A 16,542-nucleotide genomic window follows, 5' to 3' on the forward strand; every position below is an offset into this window, starting at 1 on the left:
AGTCAATTCACTCTTCATTAACTTTAATGTTAATTGGTACAAGATTTAACTGTCCTTCATGTGTATGTTAGCACAACCAGAAAGCTCCATATACTTGCAGTTATATTTATCCTGAAATAAGGGATTTCCAGTTGATCCGCTCAAACTATTATAAGAGGCCGAGGTGCATGCTGTCACAAAAATGTCACACTCAGCTAATCACTCTGCATTCAAATTGTGGTCCTCTGCTCAACAAATGTAACATTACTTAATAAGTTGTCTCACTGAGTCATCAAATAAATAAGACAATAGAGAATAACTCCACCCTAACAATATTTTAAATGTACATGTAGCTCACTGTTTCAGTTTTTAAGTTTGGATTTGGTCACATCACCGTCAGCAGAGATGCTAATATAGCAGTTCTTTTTCTGGAAAAGCTCTGACAGACTGAATGGAACAAAACTATAGCACCAAACCAAAGACAGATACTGTTACCAAAAAGCAGCTGGACATAGTGGAGCACTTAGCTACAGCCAGAAATTTCTGTCAAGAGTCAAAAGTGGCAAAAAAAGAGAAAAAGAAAGACGTTAAAACATGCATTTTTTCAAGAAGTTGCCATGTCATTTATCGTTACTACATTTTTTTGTTCTTTTTAAGGGTGCGTGGATAAGAAAAGGCATGAATTAAGGGAAAAGTGTCAGATATAGCAAGCTATTTATACACAATCTTATGAAAATATATTTTGTAGCAAACTATTTTTACCTGGGGAAACAGAAGCCATGTATCAGTAAAAATCCTGTAATGGACACGATGATCCATCACTGCTGCTCGATTCGAAGCAGAGAAAGACGACTTTCTGTTTGTTTTTCTTACATAGATATCATTTCAAATAGTCTATATCAACCCTAAAAACAAAATAGCATCATAAACCTAACCAAGCACTTTGTATCCTAAACCTGACTAAACAGTCACATAAAGCATTAGCATAAGACTGTGTCTGCGTTTATCAACAAACATGCAATCACTTAATCTGACATGAACATTTAACACAAACCGTGTTTTCACCTCATATCCTCTTTTAAGACAACCTTGCAGTTATTTGGGCTTCATCTTGAGTAACAAACAGGAACAATGTAACAACAGCTGGCCAGAGGTTAGAGTAGTGAATGAACATGAGGAGGTGGGAGGAGGGAATATCAAGGCAGGACACAGTGGCTAAAAGCTGGCATTTAACTTACCAACCATCTTCAGTCTTCTGCCTCACTTACTAAATTAGGTCAGTTACACTTCTTTTTGCATATTTTCTAGAAGTGACCTGCAGCCTACCGCATCACAACACAGCAGGCTGTTTTTTGCTGAATTCTGTATGCACATAAAGAGATCAATCATGTTTCTTAAATCAAGAGACTACCTGAAAATGAAATGCTAAAATCTACTAAACTAAACAGGCAGAAGGTTATGTTGATTTGCAAATGTTATAAGTGCAACTTCTTTAAATGAAGTGAGAGGAAAATATATGAACATTGAATTTAAAAGACATTCAGCTGGACAATAGAGACTTCTTCAAAAAACATGGAAGCGTGGTAGAGGACAGCCATTACTTTCCAAAGTAGAACTGACTACTCCGTGTACTTCAGCATCAAAATGGTTCTATTAGATTTCAAGGTTTAGCATTATTATTTTCAATTTAAACCTGAATGAGTGATAAATGTTACTGAACACTTGCAAACACGAGGCTTGTGAAAAGGCTTTTGTGAACACGGAAGGAGGATACACAGAACAGAGCAAGGTGAAATGTCATAAGTGAGAAAAAAGAAACAAAAAACTGAGTGGAAAACAGAGAGAGAAGGGTACAAAACCAGATACAGCAAGGCTAGAATGATAGAGAGGGAAAGAGGGGGAGACAGGAAGAAGGGAGAGTGACTCAGGCAGCCAATATTTTTTAAACAGCTTTGCTTCCACTCAACTGGGCATCAAGGCCATTATCCCGGGGTTAATCCCCAATCCGACGGAGCTGGCAGTCTTCCGGGACAAGCTAGGGTGGCAGTCCATCAACAAGGCAGGCACGGACAAAAATAACACACACATATTCAAGCACATGCACATGACAGACACAGGCAAGCAGGCGAGCTGCAATTAAAGGAAAATAACACAAGAAAGCTATTAAATGTAAATGGCTTGTTCTTAGATTAGTTGTTTTTTATTATCTGTTGAAAATAAACCACTGTTCATGTCTGCCTCGGACTTCTTTAAATCTCCCTGTTTATATTTATGTTGTCAGTTTCCCTCATTCCTTTTATCACACACCCTCCATCTGTCCACCATCCTCACCAACTCTAATCATGCCACATTTTGCACCTCCACCTCACTCTTCCTTTTTTCTGTCCGCTCTCCGTTTGTCTGGCAAGCACCCAAGGAGCCAAGGTGGAGGAAGAGATTTACTCAAAGAAGGATAGTCATGTCATGTGGAGAGGGACCAAAGAGGATCCAGGAGGCTTAGAGAGACTTAACGCTACTCCCTTCATCCTTTGCTCTGTCCTTCTTGGACCCCAACTTGCACCCTTCTCCCCAAAATAAAACCTGGACCCCCCTCATTAACACCTGAAGACGTCCACGCTGCTACTTTTTGCACATGCTCACATTCACAGCAGCTGCCAAAAGCTCTGCCTTTGTAGGCATTCCTTTACGGCTTATGGCAATAATGTGTCAATTCTGAAACACCTTGTTCTCTCACCTTTGGCCACAGGTGTTAATCTTATAGTGATCTTATATAAATCCAGTCACAGTAAGGATGGACTGGGATAATCCCAAAGTGACCAGGATATGTCAGCTAGACGTCCTTCAGCCTGAACACTAATGGCCAAGGTTCAACTCTTTTATTAACCACTTTTATTTCCTCCGGTAACTTACAAACTGTCAGTTATAGTTTTTGACATTAAGGCTTAAAAAAAAAGAGGTAAAAACTGCATCTGACCATCTCTCCATTGTCTTTTTCTCTTTCTTCTTTCTTTGTACTTATGTATAAAGTGTGTATGTGTATGTCAATGTGTAGTTTCTGGGCTATCTTTCTCTCTAGGCCCCTAAGCCTGCTATGTCTCCCATGGTAACTCCCTGACTGACTAACCCGGGGCTTAGCCTAAATTCTCTCTCTATTAAAAGCTGTGAAATGCAAATAATGAAACATCTCATTACCACTGTCGGAGAACCCAAAATGAAAGGAGGGGGAGAGAGGGAGGGGGCGAGTGTAAAACAACGAAAGAGGGCTATACAGGAGGGAGGGAAGGTGAGAGGACAGGGAGAATGAGCTAGAGCCTGAAATAAAGGAGTGGAACCAGGGGAGGAAAGAATGGGAGACGAAAAGGGGAAGGGAGGATGTGAGGGGGGTTGAAAGGATGAGAAGAGATAGCCAGACAGTGAGTCTTTTGTTTGATGCACGTTGTCATTAACATAGAGAGTGGCTATGACTAACCACCTATGTAGACAAGGAGGTGGGGCACAGATGCAGGATAGCAGTAGGTGTTAGCTTTTCCAGACTTAATTTTAAAATAAGCCATTAACCTTTGCTGAATGAAATTCAATGCATGCTTGCTAATGTATAAGAGAATCATTAGTTGTTCATCTTCATTTTGCTTTAACTACTTTATCCTAAATAACATCAAAAAAACACTTCCGGATATAAACAAATGACAGAGGTTTTTATAATAGCTTGTGTTTGATGATCATTTTAAAAAGGAAAGGATACTTGTTCAAGACACACAAGTGTAAGATATATGGAAGCGAAATCACCAAAAAGGAAGTGTCTGTGTTTGGTTTTGCAAATGGGAGGAGACTGATAGTGGTGTCTTGATACAAAATCTATATGAACATGTTGATGTGCATACTCCTGAAATCATGAGGGAATGAATTCACACAAAGTGTAGTTTTAAGGTGTGACAGTGTCTAAAAGATGTAAATAAATAAAAAATAAATAAAACATTATTAGACCATGAAAGTACCAGATTTGCGTGAATGCGCTGCTGTCAAAACCCGGAGCTTTGATCACAAAGTGTGTGATCACCAGATTTAAGATACTTGACTTCTGGTCATTATGGTTACACAAACAAACACACAAAAAAATATATAGATTGAATAAATTGCTTCTATTATAATCAGCAAAGATTTGCAAAATATACTCCCAGTTCATGAACAGAGCTAAGTACGCAGGTAAGGCAGTTTCACTGACACATTGACCACATTTCAGAACTGAAACACAGGGTTCAGACTGCTTCAAAAGCAGGTATTGCTCTTTTTGTGTTTGCATTTACAGTACCATGTCTTGTGTCAGAGGCCTTATAATCTATATAAAATAGAAACCCTGAGTTTTTTCATCAGGAAAATTTTCTCTTTTAGTTGTGTCAACCCTTTCTCTGAAAGCTCTGCTCATAACAGTGATGAAGTTCTGTGAACATATAGTTTGCAAACAATGACAGTAATTCATTTGGTCATGATGATGACAGTAATGATAAAGCTTATCCCTGTGTCAACCTCTTATACAAAAGGATCCTCTCAAGAAAAGAATTTGTCCAAATTAGATTAGCTTTACCCAAGCTAATTGAAGAATAAACAGTTTATAAGCTTGTTGCTAGAATGACCCCACTGTTAGCCATGTAGTTTATTTTTAGTTGAAATACTTCATCTCATAATTTTAACCCTAGACAGTTTTATATTTTTTTGCCTCCACACCCATTAAAGTATATAAGTATAATAAAAATAAATAAAAAAAATAAAAAAACACTGCTTCAGGAAAGTTTTTTTTTTTTTTCGGTCTCAGTTCTGTTTTAAAAAGCACCATACGGCTTTGTGGTTAAAGTGACAATGACGATATAAGGCTATGGACTAGCAAGGAACTTAAGCACCTTCTCTATTCTTCCTCTCTCTGCCAATGAGACACTCAGTGTGTGTGTGTGTGTGTGTAGGTGTGTGTGTGTGTGTGTGTGTGTGTGTAGGGTTGTCCAGACCCTCTCATAGGTCTCATCACAAAACCTGTCAAGGCAAAAAAGGAACCTGTCACGACTCAGCTAGACACGACTGTACATGATTGTACCACAAAGAACACAAGCAGCCTGTTCCCGAGCTGTTAAAACAGTCACCAGCTCCAAAGGTCTCAGACAAAAACACACACATGTTCGCACACACACAAACCAAGCAAACAGAATGGAGGAAATGAAACAAAGGGTTACAGAGAGAAGAAGGTGATAAGAAAAAAAAAATCATACAGTATAAAAATACCAGTTCTCAGGGAATGGATGTCTGAACTGTCTGACCACTGAAAGCTAATTGTTGTTTGTTAAAATCTGTGGTTTCTGAAAGTGAATGACTGAATGATGGTGACTCACTGCTGGTGGCCAGTCGCTATCTGGTGCCGAGGCGGGTGCCCTGAGAGTGTATGTGTGTGTGTGTGTGTGTGTGTGTGTGTGTGTGTGTGTGTGTGTGTGTGTGTGTGTGTGTGTGTGTGTGTGTGTGTGTGTGCAATGGTAACTTGGTGCGACTGTTGCTCGTAAGACAGCAAATAGAGGCATCTTTCTCAAGTCCACACTGGGCAGCAGCTTACAATCAACTCATGTACAGAGGGGAGCTAGAAGAGCCGCAGCTTAACCGTACTCACAAGTTCAACAGGCACACCCTGCGTCCCCCTCCTGAGCAAATATTGAGCCTTTACTCCCCACTAATCTAATTCTCAAACACCCAAGCGCACACACACATGTAAAACATTATTTTACTGTATTAACTTATTCAATAAACAAGCCTCCCTTTGAACTAATGCTTCTACGATCTACAGCACAGAGATTTACATATAGATAGAGAAGCATTTATAAAAGCATACTTGTATATAACAGCCTGAGGCTGTGTTGTCACTCATCAAGCTGATCAAAAAGCAGCTACTATAAAACACTGATGAAACTTGGAGCGCTTCTACAAATCTGTCCTTCAACAGCAGAAAAAAAGGAGGTGAGATAAAGGGAGAGAAATCAAGGGGAGAGGAGTAGAGCATCTAAATATAGAGAGGCTTGCATTTTGGAGTCAGAAAAGAGACAGTGAAGGGAAAGAAAGAAAGAAAGAAAGAAAGAAAGAAAGAAAGAAAGAAAGAAAGAAAGAAAGAAAGAAAAAGAAAGAAAGAAAGAAAGACAGAAAATGTATGAGGAAAAGAGGACGAGAATTGGGGAGCAAATGGAAAAAGAAGGGAGACAGAAGAAAGGTAACACTGAAGCTGCAAAAAAAAAAAAAAAGAAAGAAAGAAAGAAAGAAACAGAATAGCCAGGCTTCGTGGACTTCTGGAGAACTGGACATGGAGGCAGGATTGAGTTCAATACAACCAGTGTATCACTACAGGTGTTCGTCAATACGTAAAATCAATACTGAGGGTCTACCCCTTCAATGATCTTTTCACTAGATTCAGCAAACTGACTGGAGCCTTTCTGTTCACTGAACTCTTACAGTAATCAAGGAACATGCTTAATTATTAAATGTCTCTGTTCCTTAAAGTGACTGGCTGCATACAGGGCCATTCAGTGCTGCATCCTCTAAAGCTACAAACAACAAACACGCGATCTGACATCAACTTTCAAGTAAAGTTTCTTACACCAAACTGTTTAAGGGACATTTACATGAATGTTTGGCTTTGTGGCTCGAGGCTGCTGTGTTGACTGTGATTGACAAAAAGCAAAGTTTGATCAGACAAATACTTCACCTGGATCCTTGTGTCTCTCCTGAGACCTCTTTTTTTTTATTGTCATTCTCACACACCCCCACGTCTCCCCCATATCTGTCTGTGTTTACCTGAATGGGCTTTGACGTTTGACTGTCACCTGTTGACTAAAATCAGCAGCTGCCATGGCTTGCAGGCTTTAGGAACTATTGCAGCTTTTTTTTGCCTGCCAGCCATGTAAAGAACCACAAATCCACATATGAAAGTAGTAGGAGAAACACAATTGGAGGGAGAGACAAAAGAACCACTGTGAAACTCTCACGATGGCGCTCCCCATCACTACGGACTTCACCCGCCTTGGAAACCCAATTTTGAATAAGTCACACATTCCCACATCATGAGGCAGTGCCAGTATCAGGTGTCTGTCCAAAACCACCAATAAACTCCCAGCCCACTTTTGTGACACACACCAGCACACACACAAAAAAAAAAAAAAAAAAAAAAAAAACAACCGGGGGAGAAAGGGTTGAGATAGAAAATGGGGTGGAGTGAAGGGGTGTGGGGGTGAGAAAGAGAGAGTAAAAAGAAGAGGCACAGGAGAGCCAGCCAGAGACAAAGGCAAGCAGAATGACAATGAGTGAAAAAAGGAAGAGTGGGGGAAAAAATGAAAACAGAGAGAATGAGGTGGGAAGTGCAGTGGCAGCTCACCTTGCACATTTATGGGGCAGGAGAAGAACAAAAAAGGCAGCAACAATGGCACTTCCATGTATTTGTATGTGCACGTCCATGCTTATGTGTTAATATGCAGAGAAGCCTGAAGACTGCTGGGGAAATTTTCCCCTTTGCCACTGAAAAAGGGATGTGAACCTACTCACTTCTGTTGGCATTTAGATCACCACTCTGGGTCATAAAGGGGAACTATTTGAACAGTTTGCTCATAAAACATCCAGCAACACTGACAAATATACACTGTAAAGTTCATATAATAATTTACAGAGTAACTATTATTTATTATTCATTTTTTTTGGGACTGAGACAGTTTCATAACCTCCTAATCTGGCAGAAAACATATTCTAATTTGGACTGCTAAACTTGACAGAGCAGGCTGCAGAAGTTATACATTTTTGTATCTTTGGGAGAGAAATGGACCCTGCATCTGTTGTTAGCCACTGTATTAACAGGATGTATAAATATGAGCTGTAGGGTCAAGGGGAAGGATAAAAATGAGAAAGGGAACAGGGAGAGGGTAAAAATGAGAAAAAGGAGTAGAGGAAGGGTAAAAATGAGAAATGGAGTAGGGGAGGCCACAGGAGGCACCTGGCCCACTTACAGCAGAGGAGGGGGTGGAGGAGGAGAGGTGGGAGATTAAGGAGTGGGAGGGAAAAAGAAAAGGAAGAAAAGGAGAAGGAGGAGGTGAAAGAAAGAAGGAGAGGGAATGAGGAGGACTAGAGTGAAAATTAACAAAAAAAAAGAAAGGAAGAAAGAAAGAAAAAAGAATGGGAGATGCAGCTGAGACAGAGTAAAGGGCACATAGATGATGGGATAGAAGAAGTTTACAGTGACACGAAGGAAAAGGTGAGGGGAGAAAAGGATGTGACTTGAGGAGGCAAGAAAAAAAACAGATGAAATAATGGGAAGGGCAGATGAGGAGGTGAAAGTAGAAGAGTCAGAGAGAAGAGGTGGGGGCTGGAGAAGAGGTGGCCTTGTGATGCTAAGAAAGGAGGTGGTGTATGCGTGAGCAGGATGAATGTGTGTCTCTTTGTGAATGTGTGTAGGTGTCTAAAACTATGACGAAAAACTAACACCTCACCCAAAGTATGAATAACCAACCAGGCCAATGTAGGTTCAATATCTTCTCCCCAGCACGGTCGAGCAGCCTGCCTATACCACTAATATCCCACTAATACCACCCACAGTCCTCGCTCCACCTCACATCAATGAATATTTCATGTCCTGATGGCACTTTTAAAGCAAAAACTAATTAGCAAATCCAAGTTGATCTGGCATTAGTCATATCAGGCCAATTAAAAGCCCAGTCCTACTGTACATGTTAATGGCAGCGAAGTGGAATAATTGTATGTTGAGCAGGGGAGAGAATGTTAAACAGGCCTTGTTAGTAGCACTTTAGCACTCTAGCCTGAGTCCATGGCTGGATTACAAAACTCTACAAAGCAGAATAATGTTCGTCAGAAACACACGCATAAAGAGTCTCTCACACACACACACATCTTTGAAAACTCTATCCATTAATTAGAGTGTCGCCATCAATTCCATGGGGTCAGATCTGATACTTATGGCTAAAGAAGAGAAATAGTTCCAGGGAAAATGATGGTTTTATGCTTCAGATATAATATTAAACAGGGATCCAAATATTGGCAGAAGCTCGCAGGTCAGATGTTATGCAGTGTTAGTGGGAGAAAGCCGTTCACTGTTCCACACTGCGCCTCTGCGGTCGGCACCAGCCGACTCAAGGTTTTAGAGATGATATTTGCGTTGTGTTTGATTCGAGAAAGGTGCCTGTTTGTATCAGAGTCTTTCCAACCTTCCCTCTGTGTGTTTTTTTAATGTACAAGTTTAGATTGAGACAGACAGCACTGACACACACAGACTAAACTGTGCTGCACAAAAGAGCGACAGAATAACAAGGGCTACAGCTCTTTTGGAGTGGATGTCTATTTCATCAACCCCTTCCACCTCCTCCCTATTCTCCCTCCTTCACGTTCCTTCTTTCCCTTCCTCCATCTGCTTTAACAGTCTCATTCTCTCACCTGAGCTTTGATATGGAAATCTCACACTATTCAGAACCCGAGGCTAGTTGACTGTTTCTAAAGATGTATTTGCTCAAAGACTCTCAATTTCTCATCAAATGTTCACGCTGTGTGTATAAAAGACAAACTCTTTAGCAAGGAAAATAACAACTAACTGCTATGTACTTATATGAGGCTTTCAGCCATTTGAATACTTCAAGCTTCTGCAAAGACCAAACCATTGAGTTCTTATTAATTTATATATATTTGACTAAAAGACTGGTGATTTGTCAACAAAGTAAAGAGCTAAGGACTCAAACACTGCTCAAAAAATAAAGGAAACACGTAATCATTACCATGTAACTCAAAGTCAGACACACTTCTGGGATATTACTCTGTCCATTTAGAAAGTAACACTGATTGTGAATCAATTTTACCTGCTGTTGTACAAATGAAACAGACAACAGGTGGAAATGAGCATTAGCAAGACATGAGAACTAGCAATTAGCAAGACAATCCCTATAAAGCAATGGTCCTGCAGGTGGTGGCCACAGATAATTTCCCTGTCTTCCTCTTTTCTGGCTGTTTTTAGGTCATATTTGCATTTTACCAGTGTCCTCACCACTAGCGTTAATATGAAGCGTGTCTGCAACTCACAGAAGCTGCTCAGGAAGTGCAGCTCATCTAGGATGGCACATGCATGCATGCTGTGACAAGAAGGTTTGCTGCATCTCCCAGCACAGTGTTGAGAGCATGGAGGAGATAGCGGGAGACAGACCAGTATACCAGGAGATGTGGAGGGGGCCGTAGGAGGATAACAGCTCAGCAGCAGGACCAATATCTGATCCTTTCTTCAAGGAGGAACAGGAGGAACATTGCCAGAGCCCTACAACATTACCTCCAGCAGGCCACTAATGTGCTGTTCTAACTGTCAGAAATAGACTCCATGAGGGTGGTATGAGGGCCCAATGTCCACAAGTGAGGCCTGTGCTCACAGCCCAGCATTGTGCAGCCCTATTGGTCTTTGTCAGAGAATGCCAGGATTGGCAGATTCATTATTGACGCCCTGTGCTTTTCACTGATGAGAGCAGGTTCACATTAAGCACATGTAACAGATGTGAGAGTCTGGAGACGTGGAGAACATTCTGCTGCCTGCAACATCTTCCAGCATGACCAGTTTGGCAGTGGGTCAGTGATGATCTGGGGAGGAATATCCTTGGAGACCCACACAGACCTCCACATGCTATCCAGAGGTACCCTGACTGCCATTAATTACCAGGATAAGACCCTCAGACTTATTGTCAGACCATATGCTGTTTCAACTGTAATATTGAATTCATCAAGATCTAAGACGTGTTGTTTAAGTGTTCTTGGAATTTTTTGATAAGTATATTGTAAGTGGTGCGTTTTGGTTGAGTGTGACTACTTCGTATATATATATATATATATATATATATATATATATATATAATGTATATATATTTTTTTTTCCAGATTTGTTCTTTTTTGTGGCACTCCTATCATTCCATACTGAACAACAGTATTAAGTCCCATGTCAGTTCATTACCAAAGAATGATATCAGTGGTCAATGATTCATGCTGTGTGAATCATTATCTCTGTGATATCTTTAGAGGGATTTTTTTTTACATAGAGAATGAAAATGTAACTTTGAAATTAAATTTTAGCTTTATGTCAACTGATTCTAATACTGGGAGGTGCCCTCCTCCAGCTGAACCTCTCAGTAGGCTGTTATTACCTACAAGTCTGCCGCCGACATCTGCATTCGGAGGTTGAGGAGATAGTGTCCACATATGACAGCAGCTAGACTTGACCTGCAGACCTTCTCCACACAGATTTACTGTTATTCTCCATTTTTTTTCCTGTACTTGTTTTGTTGCATTTAGGCACAACATAATTACTTCCTATTTACATTTTGACCCAGGTGAGAGCATTTTGTATGGATATTTTGATTTGCTCTGTTTTACATTAGCTTTTTATTTTTCATTTGCTGTTTGTTGACGGTTTGGCAACACAACTATTTGACTGGAAACAAATATCAATGACATTGACCAAATCAGACATTTTACATGCACTCATTCACATAACCACAGGATGTTACCTGCTTGATCTGGGTTGTTTCCTGTGTATTAGTGATCAGAATATGATGATATCTGACTTCATCACCACAGGGCTGCAAAGGCCAGATAATGTCTGATAATACTGAAGACGTAATGGAGGTTTATTAAAAATCTTTGAAGGACATAGTTGTTGACTGTTTTATACAAAGGAACATCTCATATAGTGCAAATAAGGAAGCTCTTTTTTCCCTCTGAATAACAATACACAGAAAGCTAATTGCAAACATGACATGCATGTCATGATATCCAGCTGGATTATGTCACTTGGTTTGTAAAACAATAGCTGGCATCACTTTAATTGTTGCATTTTTTGTTGTGACACCATCTTAAAGAGTGAAAACATACACAATGTTAAACCATTAATTGGAACATGTCATAAAATCCCTAAAATTACGCATGACGCTGATAAGCAGTGCATGACGTTGAAGCACTGCTTGGAAGGAGCCTCTCTGCTTTGCATTCCTAAATAAAAGAAAAACACGCCCTGGTGAAACACACAAAGTGAAATCCCTCATCTATTTTCTCAGGAATGTGAGATCCAAAAGGTGTATGATGCAATATCAACAACTCCTCAGAAAAATGCTTTCCTTTTTTTTCTTTTGGTTAAAACCTCCCTCTCATCAGTCATTTTTAACAACAGTAAAATTATATTTTGTTTTAGAAGTTATGGTCTTTCCTGGGAAAATCTAAAACTTACAGCTTAAATATCAAATTATCAAACTGTAAAGTGTGGACAAAAGAGGAAAAGAAGAGCGTGAGATTATTGTTTTCACTGGCATCATATTGTAGAGTGCATGAATGCACGCACACACATACACACGGCTATAAAATATTCATACCTATGTGAAAAGACAAATGGGGTAGTGGAGAGTATTTTTGTTTGTGTGGTCTGAGGAGGGGGCGGCTTCAAAAACTCACCTGCCCTCTCTGCTGGGGGGAGGATGAGCATGTCAGATAGGTGGATAGGGAAGCCAGCTGTTACACACACACACACACACATCCCCCACAGCATTCGTGTAACCCCATGAGGATTAGGAACACCTGTATTCAGCACTGCACAATGAGCTATAGAAGCAGTTAAGCTAAAAGGCCTTGGAGTTATTAGAGGGGTGGGGGATGGAGCAGCTTAGGATCCGGGAGGTTAGCGTGTGTCTCAAAACAACAGAGATGTGAGAATGACAATATTCAAGATGCAACAGATAGACAGAGTTGTTGGAAAGCTCGGGAGAAATGTGGCGTATCGTGTAAGATGTGTGCATGTCTGTGTAAATGCTTCATTGTGCAGTGTTGGCCAAACAGGTGTTCTCATTTACAAATGAGTGCTGGGGGGGGTCAGGATGACAAAGACAGAGACAGATAAATAGAAGATGTTTATGGAAAAGAAATGTTTTTTGTGAGTCTTTCTCTATTAGATGTTTAGATGTTTAGTTTAATTAAATACTCTAAGGAGTTGTCATGACATCTATATAAATACTCATGCCGTTGTGAGAGAGCTACATCTTCAGGGTTTGCGTGGCTGAAGGATAAAGCTGAAGACTAACCAGCTACCACACAGTTCAGCCCACGACCTGCATGGGAGCACTGAACACCACCTACACAACAGCAGGCTTACATACACACACATGCACAGCAAAAACCCATCTCCCACCAAACCCTAGCCCCCTATGTCTCATTTTCACACTTCAACACACCTCCACGGCTTCCCCACAAACTGCACACCATGTGTGTGAATATTGTCCAGTGTAACAACCTCCTCCACCTTGGACAAACACCACATGCAACTTTAGCTTCAACCTTGACAAAGAGAGGAGAGTGAATTTAACTCACTAATCTCATTTAATCAACTTCAAAAGTCCATTCATGAGAGATGGCGCAAGAGGAGAGTGCTTCAAATCCTGCTCTGCAATCCCACAAGCACACGCGCTGCTAATATTTTTTCCATCTTTCGGCCGATCTCGCCTACACTCCTCCTCCACTCATCCTTGAAGCTGTTGTCTTGGTCTGTATCATATTTTCCCCCGTGGAACACGCAGATGGAGGTGCATACACACACATCACTGTTCTCGTAATGATAGTACTACACAGCCACACCTTGGTGGTGCAGCAGGGGAGCAGACCCACAGATATGAGCACTGGAAGATTTTCTGAGGTGAGGTGAGGTGACAGTGTGCGCTGCATGTACATTTGTTCTAGTGCCTTGATTGTCAAGGATTATAAGCATTAAAAGCAGATAAATGAGCTTTCTCCTGCTCACGATGACATGCGCTCATGCACACTTACACAAAGAAACAAGACTTTAATTGAATAACTGTATCAAGGACTTTGGGGCTTATCATATCAAGTGCCAACTCTTAACTCAGTAGTAGGAAGTAGGAAAACAACCAGACAAATCCAGCCTAAGACAATTTGGAAAATGGCTTGAAGGTCTCTTAATCCCAGAGATCCTGTTATACGATTTCAAACTGAGGAAAATACCTAGATCTTGCAGCTGTACACTTTGTAAGGACAATAATCCTAGTGTCTCTAAACCAGAGTAAAATTGGCTTTGTGGAGATGTAAGGGCCATGGACAGTTCAAATACCTGAAAATCTTTCCAGACAAGTGTCCTCAGATGAGACAGTGTAATCTGATTAATTATTTTTGTGATAGTAAGATTATGTTCAAATTCAGTTGGCTTTATAATTTATAAAAGTTCTGTAAAACTTTTATAAATTGGCCCAAGGTGACATGAGACAAGATCTGTCCCTTCCCACTACCTGATGAGCAGTCACCTGGCTGTTGCTTCTAGAGGAGCATAAGAGCCAGGCGCACGCTGACGTCCAGATACAGAGCATGAGTAAAGTGGGGGGTTGTTCCCCATTTCACGTGGTAGAAAATGGAGGAAGACAGAACTGACCGGTTTGAAAGGGCAGACACAGCGCAGGACAAAAACAGAAGAAGCGAGGGTGAGACGCTTATAAACGGAAAACACGCCACTCTTTACACTTCTTAGCACGGATCTGATGATGATCAGCAACACTTCCAAGAAAATATAAATAAATAAAACGAGACAGCAAACAAAATTCCCCTTAGCTCAATGTCTTGTTTGATACTCTAATTGACTAGGTGTTGACGCAGCAAAAATTTTCAGCTGGAGAATCCCCCGTTTGGAGGTTAATAGATGGAATAAGTAAGAGGGTAAAGCCATTGACTTCCAGGCGATAAGAGATTTCATTCTGAATCTCCTCCAGATGGCTATACAGAGCATCACCCAGATTTTTCTATGACACGATTATGTGTGCGCGATCATTTCCCCCATCAGCCAATGTGGCAGTGGCTTGTCATGCAGTTGAAAACTTTGCAAAGGATCCGCCAGTTGCATCAAACTCGTCCAGCTGATGTGACACCAAAAAGAGAACGACTGCATGAATAATACACCTGATCACACTGCGAGGTGCTTTAAAGACAGATGGTCGAGGATAGGTTTGTTGAAAGTGGATGACATTCTTTAAAAAAATAGCCTATTTAAAAACTCAAATGTGCGCTTTAGTCAACATGAAGTGTTTTGAATAAATCAATTTAATCTATTAAGAATTATCTCAATTTTCAAGCACTTTGGTGTAGTAGGCTATTTAAAACACATTCAGACACGTTATAAAGTTGTCAGCGATGTTAATGTGTTAAATGGACAACGTGCGCAACCGTTTGAGGAATGACAGCTTCTCCAAATACCAAGGCGCAATAGGCAGCTGGCTGTCACGTATGGAACAGGTAGGCGTACTTTGAGACTGCCGCCTGCTCACTCGGTCGGGTACGTCGCTGTCAAAACACTCGGTTAACATGATGCCAGTGGACAGGGATAACAAAAACAGTGAAAATACGGACAGGCCTTCACACAGTAGCCACAATCGGAAAGAGTTGTATTGCCATGTCTCCAACCTGTGCGCCCACCAACTATCAGCTGGAGCCGCGATGTCTCCGTGAGGCAGTAAAACTAATTGTTGACATAATATTGAAGCCGTGGAAATCTTGATATACGCGCCGCTGTCTAAATGAAATCTCAAACCTGTTCGCTTGCGAAGGTGGGGGTTGAATGCTGGTTACCGGGGCAGCGAGTAATAGGAGGAAGTCAGACATACCTGTTACCCCATGGGGTCTGGCGTGGACGCAGTGTCGGTCCTTCCGAGTCCAATCTGGCGTGACAGTCTGAGAGAAGAAAGGAGGGGATGTCCAAAGCGTTAGGTTCTGTCCCTCCACTCCTCTGTGTGCTTTCTGTTGAATGTTATTCCCCGATTTCTCCAACTCCCCGCTGTTCTTTCTCCACCAGCCCCTTTTTCTTTCTCTCTTTCCCTCCCCTGCTTTTCCGTGTCTTGGTATCAGGAGCCTCCCCCTCCTCCTCCCCCTCCTCTGCTGTGCATGTCTATCTCTCTCTTCCTCTCCCTCCGTCTCTCTCTATCTCATACCCCCCACAACACACTCACACTCACTCACACACACACACACACACACACACACACACACACACACACACACACACACTTTTTCTGCGCAGTCAGGAAATGAGACAACATGAATGAACACACTGTGTGTAGCCTATATCATTTGATGTGAGATGAGTTACACTGATCAGGCAAAATAAATTATTACAAATAATAATGATAATAATAATAATAATAAAATAATAATAATAATAATAATAATAATGTGTTATTATGTAAGCAGTGGGGTTGTGACTCCTGCAAGGTTCTTGCTGTTTCTGGTTTGTGCGTCTGCTGCCATAGGGCTCAGTAATGACCAGGGGTTTACTGTAACTGACCCCCCCTTGTGGCAACAGTAAGAAAACACCAGCCAGTCACATTAAAATAAATAAATAAATTAATAAATAAAATTACTTTTACAGTTTGACAGTGGCTGGAAAACACCTATGAGAGCCATGTGATGGGCAACATGCCATTTTTTTCTCCAAAAGTTTGGGGTAATTCCACTTGAGCTTGACCTTTTCCTTTCATTTGA

At 41.0% G+C, this 16,542-nt stretch overlaps 1 protein-coding gene across 2 annotated transcripts in view; it reads right to left on the bottom strand.

The window, feature by feature from the left end:
* The window catches only part of zbtb46 (zinc finger and BTB domain containing 46), a 67,148-nt gene extending 51,209 nt beyond the window's left edge, over positions 1–15,939 (bottom strand). The window contains exon 1 of one of the 2 annotated variants that reach the window (XM_042003984.1): positions 15,669–15,934. The gene's annotated coding sequence lies outside the window, so the exon portion shown is untranslated. Of the gene's footprint in view, positions 1–15,668 lie in introns of both variants that reach the window. The other variant, XM_042003983.1, reaches the window with a different exon arrangement.
* Between the last annotated feature and the right edge of the window lie 603 nt (positions 15,940–16,542).

Source organism: Melanotaenia boesemani, chromosome 13 (genome assembly GCF_017639745.1).
Source record: "Melanotaenia boesemani isolate fMelBoe1 chromosome 13, fMelBoe1.pri, whole genome shotgun sequence".
Lineage (NCBI taxonomy): Eukaryota > Metazoa > Chordata > Actinopteri > Atheriniformes > Melanotaeniidae > Melanotaenia > Melanotaenia boesemani.